This window comes from Delphinapterus leucas, chromosome 4 (genome assembly GCF_059928025.1).
Source record: "Delphinapterus leucas isolate spDelLeu-1000000601 "Yukka" chromosome 4, BTC_Dleu_Yukka2, whole genome shotgun sequence".
Lineage (NCBI taxonomy): Eukaryota > Metazoa > Chordata > Mammalia > Artiodactyla > Monodontidae > Delphinapterus > Delphinapterus leucas.
The window spans coordinates 80,101,984-80,116,839 of NC_143132.1; positions in this window are offsets into that span (position 1 = coordinate 80,101,984).

Consider the following 14,856-nt stretch of genomic DNA (forward strand, 5'->3'; position numbering starts at 1 on the left):
GAGAGGAGCCTGAGTCCAAGGTATGCAGCAAACCCTGGAAGGAAATGTACATGTTCAGCTCAGGGCCTCAGCCAAGAAAAAACTCATGGGGTACTTGATAGCTGTGTTCAAGTTCCTGAAGGACCATGACATGGAGATCAAATTAGACTTGTATTATGTGCCCTCAATGGGCTGCTCCACCAACATATGAAAATGATCAGAAGCCATATTTTTAGCTTTCAATCCAAATATTTTACTAACAGGTGAGCTTTCTGAAGATGACCAGGCTACCTTTGGACATAGAGTGGGCTCTCTTCTGAAACAGAGTGATCCTTCCTCCCAGGGAATTGTGCAGAAGTTCTGACACGTGTTGGACTGGAGCCATCAGAAACATCAATCCAGCAGAGTGGCAATATTCCTTGGTTTAAGTCTTGTAACCCTCTGCAATATCACACACCTTTGTGCCACCCCCTTCTGGCCTGCAGAGGTTCTGCTGAAAAATCAGCTGATAGCCCTATGGGAGTTCTCTTGTAGGTTATTTGTTGTTTTTCCCTTGCTGCTTTTAATAATATTCTCTCTTGACGAGAGACTTGGGTGACAGTTTCCTTTCCCAGATTAGGGAAGTTTTCAGCTTTACGTTTTCAAAAATGTTCTCAGCCCTTTCTTTCTTTCTCTTCTCCTTCTGGGACCCCCTATAATGTGAACACTAGTGTGTCTGATGTTGTCCCAGAGGTCTCTTAAACTGTCGTCACTTCTTTTCTTTTTTCTGTTCAGTGGCAGTGATTGCCACTACTCTGTCTTCCGGCTCACTGATCATTCCTCTGTATCATTTAGTCTACTGTTGATCCCTTCTGGTGTATTTTTCATTTCAGTTATTTTATCCTTCATCTGTGTTTGTTTATTCTTTTTAAAATTAATTAATTAATTAATTAATTTTTGGCTGTGTTGGGTCTTTGTTGCTGCACGCGGGCTTTCTCTAGTTGCGGCAAGTGGGGGCTATTCTTCATTGTGATGCACAGGCTTCTTATTGCAGCGGCTTCTCTTGATGCGGAACATGGGCTCTAGGCATGCGGGTTTCAGTAGTTGTGGCACATAGGCTCAGTAGTTGTGGCTCATGGGCTCTAGAGCACTGGCTCAGTAGTTGTGGTGCACGGGCTCAGTTGCTCTGTGGCATGTGGGATCTTCCCGGCCCAGGGCTCGAATCCGTGTCCCCTGCATTGGCAGGCAGATTCTTAACCACTGCACCACCAGGGAAGCCTTGTGTTTGGTTATTCTTTATATTTTCTAACTGTGTGTTAAAAACTTCTAACTTCTTGCTCTGTGCATCCATTCTTCTCCCAAGTTTTTTCATCATCTTTATGACAATTACTCTGAACTCTTTCTCAGGTAGATTGTCTAACTCCATTTCTCTTAGTTCGTCTTCTGGGGTTTTAACTTGTTGCTTCATCTGGGATGTGTTCCTCTGCCACTTCATTTTGCCAAAGTTGCTGTTTGCATTTTTATGTATGTCGTAAGTTAGTTACGTTTCTCGATCTTGGAGAAGTGGCCTTCTGTAGGAGATATCCTATGTGTCCTAGCAGTGCACTCCCCTCTCGTCACCCAAGCTGTATGCTCTAGCGGTTCCCCCTAAGAGAGCTGCATGGCTCCTTCTGTTGTGGTGGGCTAACTATGTGGGCAGTCTGGTAGGCTTGGTTGGCCCCTAGCTCGGTTTGTTGCCAGGCCCTGCCTTATGCAGATGCTCTTGGCTGCTGGTTAGCAGGGCCTGCTTGAGACAGGAGGAAGGAGGCAGGGCACAACTTTTAAAAAAATGACATAGCCATTGAGGATATGACAAAAACTGGTTAGAACCTACTAGGTCCAATATGGCAGAACGTTCAACTTCCAGTAGACCTTGAGCCTCATTCTACGCTCATTGTAATAATTAGCATGCTAAATACATACCCGCAGGCGCCATGACAGTTCTGAGGCTGACCATAAAAGGGCAAAACGTGGCAGTGGTCCAATTCTTGGAAATCCCCTCCCATTCTCCAAGATAGTTGGAATAACCCTCCCCCTTGTTAGCCTATGAAATTACCCAGCCCATAAAAACAAACCACCCCCACGCCTCGGGTCTGCTTTCACCTTCTGAGATGGCCCATACTCTGTCTCTGGAGTGTGTATGTCCCAGGGCTGCTCTCGCCTTTTGAGACAGACCACATTCTGCCTATGGAGTCTCTCTCAATAAACCTGCTTTCATTGTACTTTGGCTCACTCTTGAATTCTTTCCTGTGCAAAGCCAAGGACCCTCACTTGGCAGCTCATCCCAGGAACTTGCCCAAAACCTGGGACATGACCATCCTCTTGCACCCCATCTTCCTGCAATATCTTTACAAAGGAAAAGAAAGAAGGTGGTCTTCTCCCCCTCCCCAATTTTCCTTTGATTATAAAAATGTAGCCCTTTTAGGGCTTCCCTGGTGGTGCAGTGGTTGAGAATCTGCCTGCCAATGTAGGGGACACAGGTTCGAGCCCTGGTCTGGGAGGATCCCACATGCCACGGAGCAACTAGGCCCGTATGCCACAACTACTGAGCCTGCGCGTCTGGAGCCTGTACTCCGCAACAAGAGAGGCCACAATAGTGAGAGGCCCGGGCACCGCAATGAAGCGTGGCCCCCGCTTGCCACAACTAGAGAAAGCCCTCGCACAGAAACGAAGACCCAACACAGCAAAAATAAATAAATTAATTAATAAACTCCTACCCCCAACATCTTCTTAAAAAAAAAAAAATGTAGCCCTTTTGGTTCTTGGGGCAGAGCCCTCTTGCCTGCCCATAAGCGTCCTATATTAATAAATCTACTTCTTATCTATTACTTGCCTCTTGCTGAATTCCTTCAGTGCCGAGACATAAAGAACCTGAACTTCATTAAATCCTTAGACAAGTTGTCCGGTTTCATGGTCATGAAATGGCTGACTGCAGAACCCCAGGGTGCCTGGGTTTAGTGCAGGCTCTCTGATGGGTGGAGTCAGGGTCCGGAAGACTCTGGGGCTGTTGCCCCCTACACTGGTGGGTGAAACCAGGTCCTGGGGTTAGTGCCAAGCTACTGGCAGGCCGAACCAGGTCCTGGAGTCTGGCTGCAGGGTCCAGGGGTCCCAGAGCTGATGTCAGATTGCTGGGGGGATGGGGATGGGGAACGGTTCCTGACCCAGTTGGGTGTGGGGTCCAGGGTGTCCTAAAGCTTGTGTTGGCTTGCTAGTGGGCAGGGCCGGAGCCCAGCTGGTCCCAGGACTGCTATGGGATTGTGGTTTTCTTGGGTCTGGTGTCCACCCCCTGGTGGGTGAGGCTGGTCTAGAGGTTAGTGAAGGCTTCCTGGAGGGCAGTGTCAGTGCCTGCCCCCTGGCGGACGGAACTGGGTCCTGGTCCTCTGGGGTGCAGGGCCATGTATAAGAGGTGTGTCTAGAGGCCTAGAAGCAGCTGTGGGCTCTTTAGTCTTCAAGCAACCTGTCTGCCAAGGGGTGGGGTCGTGTCCCAACCCAGTTAGTAGTTTGGGTTGGGCGCGCAGGCGCACAAGCACACAGGCTGTTGGGCGGGGCCAGGTCTTTGCCGTAAAGTGCTAGAGGGAGGGTCCCACGCCCGGCTTTCACCACAAAGTGAAAGGAGTTCCCAAATCTGGCTGCCGCCAGCGTCTACGCCTCCACGGTGAGGACTCCCCCGACCTCCGGGAGACTCTCCAAGACAAGCAAGTAGGTCTGGCCCAGGCTCCTATCAAAGTACTGCATTTTCCGTTGGTCCCGGTGTGTGTGAGGTTTTACGTGCTCCTTTTAAGCGTGAGGTCTTACTTCCCCCAGTCCTGTGAGACTCCCGAAGCCCCACTGGCCTTCAAAGCCAAATGCTCTGGGGTTCTTTATGTCTTTAGAAGATCTTTTCTGGTAGGTTCCGGTCTTTATCACCGAGGCTTGTTCCACAGATAGTTATGGTTTTGGTGTGCTCCCGAGTCGAGGCGAGCTCCGGGGTCTCCCTGCTCCGCCATCTTGGCTGCTCCCTCACAGCCTATCCTAGATACACGCACGCGCGCGTGCGCACATATACACACACACACGTGCTTTTTTCGTCTTCCCAATACCAATAATAATTTAAACTTATTGAGCACTTACTATATGCTAATATGTACATATCTTTCTGTACATTTTCATTTTATCTTCCGCAGGGTCCTATTGAAAAGGTACTATAATTAAGCATTTCATAGGTAATATATGATAATTAAAGGCTAAGTAACATGCTCAGTATGCCATAGCCAGTTAATGAGGGAGCCCGAATTTCAATCCAGGTGTGCCTGACACTGAGATCTTAAATACTCTGCTCTTCAGCCTCTTTTTCATGAAGATGAATACGTTCGAAGAGCCAAAAATAACAGGGTTTGCACCCAAAATAACTCAGTAACAGTTGGAGGGGTGCTGAAGATAAACTAAAATAATATTATGATTTGTCTGTCATGGATAACTGACAGCTGTGCTCCATTTTGCCCAAGGAAGTAAAATTCTCTGATTAATGAGAGAGAAGCAGTGATTCACAGCCCCACAGGAGAAAAGCTTCCCAGCATCACTGGTTCTCTGTCACTGTTAGATGGAGGAGCTTCTTGATGTCAACCCAAGAATGTCCTTGACATTGCTGCACAGGAGTGAAGGTTGGGGGAGGGAGTGGGGAAAAGAGGGCAAAGTCGGCTTTCCGCCAGGAAGAACTTGCTTGACTTGAGCCTTTGGAAGTTTAAATAATTAAATGTGTGCGTATGAGTGCATGGGAGTGTTTGTTCACGCGGAAGATTTTCTGACCATGACTTCTGAGCATCAGAGCTGCTTCAGCACCTCCTGGAGGAGGAGCCAGATGACTGCACTTCAAATCTAATTACACTTTTAAAGATAGAACCAGAAAACAGAGAAACTCTCCTGCAGCTCCTTCACACAGTAAGAAAACCAACACATAGAATTCCCTGGATGAGGGAAGTTCGAGAGGCCTTTCTATCAGTTTGAAGTTTACAGCTGCCTGAAGATGAGTTTTCAAACTTTGGATTTCTCAAACAATTGTCAGTCTGCATTCCAAGAGAAGCTTCTCATTTTCTCTACTGAGACCACTTTCCTGTAAAGGATTCTTGAGGCTTGTAGTGATTTTTGTTTCCACCGAGACTCAGGAGCTCTGTGGAAGTAGCCTGTACTAAGAAATGCAGGGGCTTCCCTGGTGGCGCAGTGGTTGAGAGTCCGCCTGCCGATGCAGGGGACGCGGGTTCGTGCCCTGGTCCGGGAAGATCCCACGTGCCGTGGAGCGGCTGGGCCCGTGAGCCATGGCCGCTGAGCCTGCGCGTCCAGAGCCTGTGCTCCGCAACGGGAGAGGCCACAACAGTGAGAGGCCCACGTACCGCAAAAAAAAAAAAAGAAATGTTGCCTTAAAAAATAATCTGGACTTCTCTTCAAAATAATGAATTGCGCACAGACGTGCCTTGTCCTGAGGACCCCGAGCATGGAAGAAGAGCCCACAGACAATGAGATGTCGACATGTGTTGGGAGGTCTGAAAGCAGGTTAAAGACAGTTACAAATTAAGGGCCTTGGAATGGGATACTGTAAGGAGTGAGCCAACATGACCTCTAAGAGGTTCAGCCCTGGGTGAGAAAGTGGGGGGCAGGTTTGCTGGGGGTGAAAGCAAGATTAGTTGGAATTTAAAAAGAGAATAATTGCAGCTCCAGTTCCTTCCTTACTCCAGACCACTAGGAAATCCTCGTGCCCCTCGACACTGGAGCTCTGAGATTTGTCCCTTCAGAAAACAGAATCAGTTAATCCTAAACTGGGGACAGCGCAGGGCTGGTGTGACAGGTGTGGCCCAAAAAAGGGATAAGACGAAACTCTGAAAACTGAACCCAGGGATTCCCACCTACCTTTCCAAGACCCACTCCCAGAGCCTCAGGCTGAGGTCTCAATCTCAAGGGAGAATGTTTTTTTCTGTGAGGAAATGGAAGGAATTCAGAGAAAAGACCTATATGGATATTGATGTCAGGGATCTTTCAAGTTCAGTGTGTCTTCCCCAGCACATCCCAAAAGTTTACTTGGGATTAACCATGAGTCATGCTGGTTGCATCTCCTCACCATTCTGTGTGTCTGGTCACGGTGTCTCTTAAAGTGTGGCGTTCACCTTAATAATCTCTCTGAACTTCACTGGAGGAAGGTATGGGGCTGTACCCAAGGTGTTCTTGAAGGTCGTGCAGTCCCTGGGGCCACATTAACCTTAGTGAGGGCCGCCTCATGCCGCTGTGGTGGGAGATAGATTAGTTCGTGAGAATTAACATGGTCAGGGTGCCTGCCACTGCACAGAAGTTGCACATTATGAAAGTCTTGTATTAAAGAAGAAGGAAGCCTGCTCTGTTACCTCCCAAGAGAGGTCATTCAGATGGAAATTGAGGATGAGCTTTGCCAGCAGGGTTTAGCAGAAAAACAATTCTCACAGACTGGCAGGGGGGACCTCAGTGAGCCTGGCTGTGACTCTCCTTCAGCCAGAATTAATATCATTTATATGGCCAAGGATTTCTTTTTCTTTTTTCAGAGACTATCAAGGGGTAAGCTTTTCTCACCCTCAATTCTAGCCCAAAACCCCACCCTAAAGACCTCTCAGGATGCTCTTGAAAATTTGTTTCTCCAGGATACCAAGGCCCAGGGCATTGAAACGTTGATTAATCCATTCTCCTCAGTGTTGTGTCAGAATAGGAAACAATGCTCAACCTAAGAGCCAGCCATCATTACCCGACTCCTTCTAGAAAAAAAAGGTGTTTAGATCCAGCAAGGTGAAGTAACTAGCTCAAGAGAAGTGGCGGAGAGACCAAGCTAGAAGCTAGACTTCCTGATTGCCAGGACAGCACCCTTTTGAGAGAACAGCTAAGTGAAGGAGGCTTGTGCATTGGCTGAAGGTAAGAGAGGAACCCAAGAAGGAAACCACAGATAAAATTTTCCTCCTTTATAACTTAACTGTGAGCTCACCTTGATCATAGAAATATTGTCATCTCCATGGAATAACTTTATATACACTTTATTTTTGGGGGAATGGAAGCCCCTTTATTGTCTTTGTGCAGGAATATGGCCAGTTGGAAATTGTCATTTTGTGCTTGAATCTTTCACCTTCTTGTCCTTAACATGTATCCTCATGCTTTGCAATCCTTCCTTCTTTTCTAACCTCCTAAATTTAGTGTAAAAGTATTTGCTTTAAGTCTCCCAAGAGCCATAAAGAAGAATATTAATAGGAAAAACCTGCTGTTACTTAGTAGGCTAACGGCAGTAACAGGTAGACCCTAATATGCATAATGGCTCAAATGCAATAGAAAATTATTTTTGACTCAGGAAATAGTACCAGTGAGTAAAAACTTCAGTGGGTGGCTTCTTCTTTGCTCTCATTCTTAGATTCAAGCTGGTGGAAGATCCGCCATCTTTAACACAGGGCTCCCACGGCTGTCCTGAGCATCAACTCCATTCCTGTTAGATGTGGCAAAGAGCAGGGAGGAGTACTGCATGGAGGGGTTCTATGGGCCAGGCCTGGAACAGGCACACATCATCTCCCTTAACGTCTCACTGACTAGAACTCATCAAAATGGCACACTAAACTGCAAGCTTGAGTAGGGGTTTGTGGGAGGGGATTAGGGAACACTGTTCTAGGATGGGCAGTCAAGTTCCAGTGTTAATGCTACAGTAAGGAAGGGGAGTCATAAATTTGGATGGACAGCCAACCATCTTTGTCAAATGGGTGTTTTGTCAATACCTTTGGACATGAGACAGAGTAAAATAGGATGCTCTCAAGTGATGGGTGACTTCACTTAAACAGGATTTCCTTAAATAATTCTAATTCATTCTATTCTTATAAGCAAAAAATTACCATTCTGCACTCCAGCCAACTTTTATTTATCCTTTTTCTCTAAAAAAGTTGTATCAATTTTATTTACTACCCACTTTATGTGTTAAGCATCATACCAGATATTGGGAATATATTAATAAGCAAGGTGGAAAAATTTCCTGCTTGCATGAAACTAAGATTCTAATGGAAGAGAGGTGGGGAATAGAAAAGAAATAGATTAAAAATGTATTAAATAATGACAAGTACTAAAAGTAAAGTAAAACAAAGTGGAGAGAGAAAGAATGGCTGGCACCATTTAGATAGGGAGGTTAGGCAGGTCTTCTTTGAGAAGGTGACATTTAAACTGAAACCAAAATGACAAGAAGGAGCCAGCCATTTGGGGATCTTAGGTATGAACTTTTCGGGCTTAGAAAATGGCCAGTGCAAAGGCCCTGAGGTGGCAATGGGCTTGACAGTGAGACAGAGACAAGACAAGTATGGATGGCAAGCTGTGACTGAGTGGCTGCCTTGACAGGAGGTGAGGCCAGAACTGTTAGCACACAACCTGGTTATACAGCATCTTGGAGGCTGTGCTAAGGAGGTGCACTTTTACTCCCAAGTGCAACAGGAAGCAGCTGGAGGGTTTGAAGCAGAAGAGTGAATCTTGCTTTCATTTTTGTTTTTTTCTTAAAGCACACTCTGACTCTTATGAACTCTTATGGATTGAAGCCTGGCAGGAGAGACATGGGTGGCATTTAGGAGGTCTTTGTCATGGTCCAAGATAGGATGATAGCAAGTCTGGAATATGGAGGAAGTCACAGAGATGAACGAAGGCTGGAACTGGTGAGTGTTTTGAAAGTTCTTTGAGGTGGACTTGCTGAACGATTTGTTCTGGAGGGAATGAGAAAGTGAGAAATTGTAATTGCCTCTTACATTTGATACATTCGGTTATTATACTTTAATTCCCTTATTCAATCCTAGATATCCCCAGAAGAAAGCTTCTTAGGATCTAGGTAGGGGGTCAAGATAACTGGTTCGTGGTTCCTTATTTGTTGTTTTATGTGCCTGGACAAACTCCTTCTTGCTCTTTAATTTTTGTAAGAAAATGAAAATAGCTTCTACCTCTTACTTAAGAAAACTGGTGATGAATTTGAAAAATATTCCCTGTAATAGAATTCTAATAGGAACACAAGATGCTCTTCTGGTTGAGCAATATGTCCTGAGCATCTGAATTTAATCAGACTGTAACATATTTCTTTGCCCTTTTACAATGGTGATGACTAACTGGCTCCCATGTGAGTGAGTTTATATTTTAGACAAAGGAGGAAAAATAAAATAATTCTTGGCTTGGGGCAGGTAATATCATTTAATTGAGTCATAGCTGCATAGATTACAACTGAATGTGCCGGGGATTCTAAGGAGAGATTTTAAATCAAAAGGATGCTTCCCTTCCTTTGCTCTCTTGTCCTTTTGTTATTCATACAATGGAATTCTATAGAACAATAAAGTGGAAAAAACCTGTAGCTACACACACAATAAATGGGTAATCTAACATGAGATTTTGTACAAAGTCAGGCACAGGCAATGCATATTTTTAAAATTTCATTTGTATAAAGTTCAAAGCAGGCAAAACTAATCTATGCTGTTAGAAGTCAAGATAGTGGATGCCTTTAGGTAAGAGGGAGAGGTAGAAAGTGTAAAGGGGTAAGGGATAATGGTACAGTTCTTGCCCTGAGTTGTCATTACACAGACGTGTTCACTTTGTGATAATTCATTGAGCTGTAAACCATTTTGTGCACTTGAGTAAAAGAAATTTCTAAAGTAAAAAAAAGGATGCTTCTCTCCCTTTGCTCTCTTGTCCTTTTGTTAAGAAAGGGTCTTCTATTGTCTTCTGATTTGACTCATGCTGCAAACCAGAAGCTCAAAAATGCATGTGAAGATATCAGCTGTTATTCTGTACAAGTGAGCAAACACTTCTAGGCCCCAGAGATCATGGAATTAAAGCTTTATGTACACTGGAAAGCAAAGTAGAGTTACAATTCACCCTTTCATACGTAAGAGTTTAGAGTCTGCAGGATCACACAAGATTGTAGACAGAGTTTAGTGATTTTGTACAAACTATTAAATAACGCAGAGTTGCAATTTTATTCTTAGAAAGTAAATTTCTCCTTTGGGGGAAAAAACTCAAAGAAAATAAAAGTTCTGTATGTAATTGGAAAACTTTATCTTCTATGGTCTCTATTCCCAAATTTACATATGATCATTTAGTAGTGGCGCTCTCATTCATTTCCTTAAGGCTGCTCTGAATTTTGCTACCTTTGTCAGTCTTGTGACATATGTTTCTAAAACTGGTGTTTAAGCCCTTATGTCTCTGATAGTGACCACTCAATATTAGAGCAAGATGCATGGCTGATTATACTACTGAGGGAGAAAATTCTTCTGATTATTTGTCTGCTAGAAGATCATTTCTATGTCTTTTTGGTCTCATAACTTTCTATAAAAGAAGAAATGTATTGTGCAACCACTATTTCTATTTCCCCATGTTTTAAATTCCTTCTTTCATACATTTAGTGATTTAAAATAATTGTTATACTCTATAGCAGATAATTCTATTATCTCAAATTCTTGGGAGCTGTTAATCTGCTGTTTCTTAGGTATTCTCTCTCTCTGTGTCTCTCCCTCTGTCTCAGTGTTAAATTTCCTTTGTTTTTGTAACTTTCAGTTTGAGATCAACATCTGCAGGGCTTTATCTGTGGAAATACTGTGAATCCTGGGTTAGGGTTTACATTTCCCCTAGGAGGTGTCACTAACCCCGCACAACTTTTGTTTAAATAAACTTTACATTTTAGAATAGTTTAGATTTACAGAAAAGTAGTTATGATAGTACAGAGGTTCCCATATACTTCTCACTCAGTTTCCCCCATTATTAACATCTAGTATGATGTTTTTGTTATAATAACGAATTAGTATTGATACATTATTATTAGGTAAGGTCTATACTTTATTCAGTTTCCATAGTTTTTTACCTACTGCACCTTTCTGTTTCAGGATCCCATCCAGAATACATTTCCTCTTCATGTCTCCTTAGTCTCCTCTATAGACTGTGACAGTTTCTCAGACTTTCCTTATTTATTTATTTATTTTTTGCGGTATGCGGGCCTGTCACTTGTGGCCTCTCTCATTGCGGAGCACAGGCTCCGGACGCGCAGGCTCAGCGGCCATGGCTCACGGGCCTAGCCGCTCCGCGGCATGTGGGATCTTCCCGGACCGGGGCATGAACCCGTGTCCCGTGCATTGGCAGGCAGACTCTCAGCCACTGCGCCACCAGGGAAGCCTGACTTTCCTTATTTTTGATGACCTTGCCCCTATACCTCCCATGCACCTAAAAATAAGTCCTCAAAAAAAAAAAAAAAAAATATATATATATATAATAGTCCAAATTACAAGAAGAAACTGGCAAAACCACAGTTATGGTGGAAGATTTTAACATTCCTCCCTCTGATAGACCAAGTAGGCAGAAACTTAGTAAGGATATAAAACATTTGAATAACACAGTTACCAACCTTGATCTAATACAGATACATAAAGTCCCGCATCTCAGGGAAAACCCACTTTTTCAAGCCCATATCAAATATTTAAAAAGGTTAGCCACATACTTCTCCACAAACATAAAAATCAGGTTTCAACAAACATAAAAATCAGATCAAAGTGCATATGTTTGATTATTTTCCAAAGGTAATTAAAAGCCCACATGTATTTAAAAATTTTTAAAGCACACATAAATCATGGATCAAATAAAACACTAAATTAGAAACAATAAAAGCACTAAATTAGAAAATATTTAGAATCAACTGAGTGAAAATATGTCAAGACTTGGAAGATGCTGTTAAAAGATAAATTAGAAGGGAAATTTTTGCCTTAAAGTTTATTATCACAAAAGAGGAAAGTCTTAAATTCAGAGCACTTAAGTCCATTTCTTAAGAAGTTAGAAAGAAAAGAAAAGAAAACCAGAGGAATTGGGGAAGACATTCTGGCCAGCATGGGAAGTGGAAGAAAGTACGAAGGACACGGGTGCTTGGGGCTCTCTGCAACGTAGGCACACAGACATGCAGTGCATGCAGAGATTAGATGGAGTACAAAATGGTAAGTTTAGGGTATTTCTCCCATACGAGAAAGATTAAAAGAATAATATAATGTCACATATACCCTTCAATGAGATTCAACAATTTTTTAACATTTTTAACATATTCTTTCTTTCTCTCTCTGTATGTGTGTATATATATATGTATTTTTCTTCTTCTGTAACATTTCAGAGTAAGTGAAGCCACTTTACTTATAAATACCTCAGCATTTGTCTTCTAAGAATAAAAACAATCTTCCACTTAACCATAATACAATGATCAATTCTAAGAGAATTAATGGTAATTCCATATCATCTAATATAGACTCCATATTCAGATGTTCCTAATTGCCCTAAAAATGTATTCTAGCTATTTTTGTTTTTTTTCTCAACCAGATCTGAGGCTAGGTTTTTACACTGGATTTAGTTGTTTTGTTAATCAGGGTCTCCAGAGGAGATATCGAAATATATCTATAACTATATATCTATATCTATATCCATATATAGTTTTATTATAAGGGATTAGCTCATGTGATTATGAAGACTGATAAATTACCAAGATCTGTGGCTGGCAAGCTAGAGACCTAGGAGAGCTGATAGTGTAGTTTTAGTCCATGGCCAGCAGGCTTGAGACCTAGGAAGAGCTGATGTTTTAGTTCAAACCTGAAGGCAAGAAAAAGGTGATGTCTTCACTTGAAGGCAGTTTGGCAGAAGGAGTTCCCTCTTACTTAGCCTTTTAGGTCTAATCAGACCTTCAGCTGATGGGATGAGACCCACCTACATTAGGAAGAGCAATCTGCTTCACTCAGTCTACTAGTTCAAATGTGAATCTCTTCTGGAAACACCCAGAATCAAGTTTGACCAAATATCTGGACACCCCATGGCCCTGTCAAGTTGACACATAAAATTAACCATTGCAGTTGTTACGTTGTGTCTCTTCAGTTTCTTTTAGTCTAGATACTAAAGCAGTTCACTCACTTTTTTTCCTTTTTTTAATGTGATTTGAAGAGTTCAGATGTCCTATGGAACATCTTACATTCAGGATTCTTCTGATTATTTCTTCATGGTATCATTTAATTTGTTCTTCTGTCCCTCATATTTTCTATAAACTGGAATTTAGGTCTAGAGGGGCTTGCTAAGTTCAGATTAAGCCCATTGGGTCAAGAATACATCATAGGTGATTTTTAATTTTGCACCTCAGTACATAGAGAAGCACCTAATGCTCAGCTATCCCCACTATCAGTGATGCTAGGTTTGATCACTTGGTGAAATGTGCTGACCATCAGATCTTCTTATTGCAATGATATGTTTTTTTAATTTGAATTAGAAATTTGTGTGGTGATATTTTGGTACTGTGGTAAATACTCTGTTCCCTATAAATTTTGTTTTAGCTCCTTTTGATGATCCTTGCCTGAATCAATGATTATTTTGGAGCTTACAAAAGGATGATTTTCTATTTCTATCATCTCTTCTGTATTTATTCTTCAGGGGACTTTAGTTGTGATTAAGGAGTCTGAGTTCTTTTTCTGTATTCAAAGTGGAGTCAATGGAGATTTTATACAAAGAAATTTGGAGAACAGGAAGAGACTAAAGGTCTTTTATGGGATTTGTACCAACATTGCAGAGTTCCAATATTATTTGCTCATCTCTGAGGCTCCCTATGGAGACAGCCACTTTAGTCTGCATACTCATCCCCATCAGGTGAGGTGATGAAAGCCCTAGCACCCTGGCTCTAAGGCTTTCCCATAGGTAAACTTATGGACTTAAGCAGCTTTTCAATCAACTGTGACCCTTAACTTTACAAGCAACTCTCAAGTCTTTGCACATGTATATATTTCCATTGCCTTAACATGTTAAACATCCCTAAAACTACAAATTTTTTTTCTGACCCATAGATTCCAATCCTAGGAATTTTTCCTAAGGAAAATGTACATATCTACAACATTTCAGTGTGGTTTATTTAAAAAATCATATAAACAGTCTTAATGCCAAGCAAAAGATATTGGCTAAATAAATGTTTGTGCAGCTGTATAATGGATATTATAAAGCTATTGAAAATGATATGGCAGAAGTATATTTAATGACAGTAAAGTTTTTCACTATGTAAATTAGTAGATGCAAGTAAGTACAAGAACATAGATCTATTCCCCTCCAGAAATTTCCAGGCTCTAATGCAGACGTACACTTTCAAAGCTTGGGGCTTCCAGATTCTGCTTCCTGTATAGAGTGGAACTTTAGTTCGGCTGGGATATAAACGGGATGATTGTAAAGGGGATTTTCTAGTTCTCTACCCAAAAGCATCTGTATCCAAGTTCCTTTTCAGCCCAAATGCCTGATATGCATAAGCTAAGCTTGCTGCTCAGTCCTGTCCCAGCAGTTCTTTTTTTCCAAGCTCCCTCCAGATTAACTTCACTCATAAGGGATAATGAGCAATGTAGAACACTATTAAACTCACGGTGGGGAGGCAGAGGAAGACATTTCACAGTGCACAGGAGTTCCCCTTTAAACTCCACCCGAGACTGGCCTCTTTTTCCATGCCTCTTTCCATACATACCTTGGCTTTGCACCTGTCCCCATGCAGCCTCTTGGTTGCTGTCTCCTGCCTCCGTGGAAAAATTACTCTCTGAGGCCTCTTAGTTTCTCCTCTTCTTAGACAGAGTGATTCCCTGCTTGCATACCCTTTCCCACTCTGTAATATCATCTTTAAATAAGTCTAAGGCCAGTACACAGAGGATGAAAGTTTTTGTTTATTGTCAGCAAACAAAAAATCCTATAGTTACCTGGATCCACACTTCTTATGTAAAGAGAGGTTATAAATAACAAATATTTTTCTCCAGTCAGCCATGTGTTAAATCAGTTTTATTTTAAATATGTGTTTCCTATGTAATAAATGTAAAGGAAAAAGAGAAAAAAAGGTAGCCT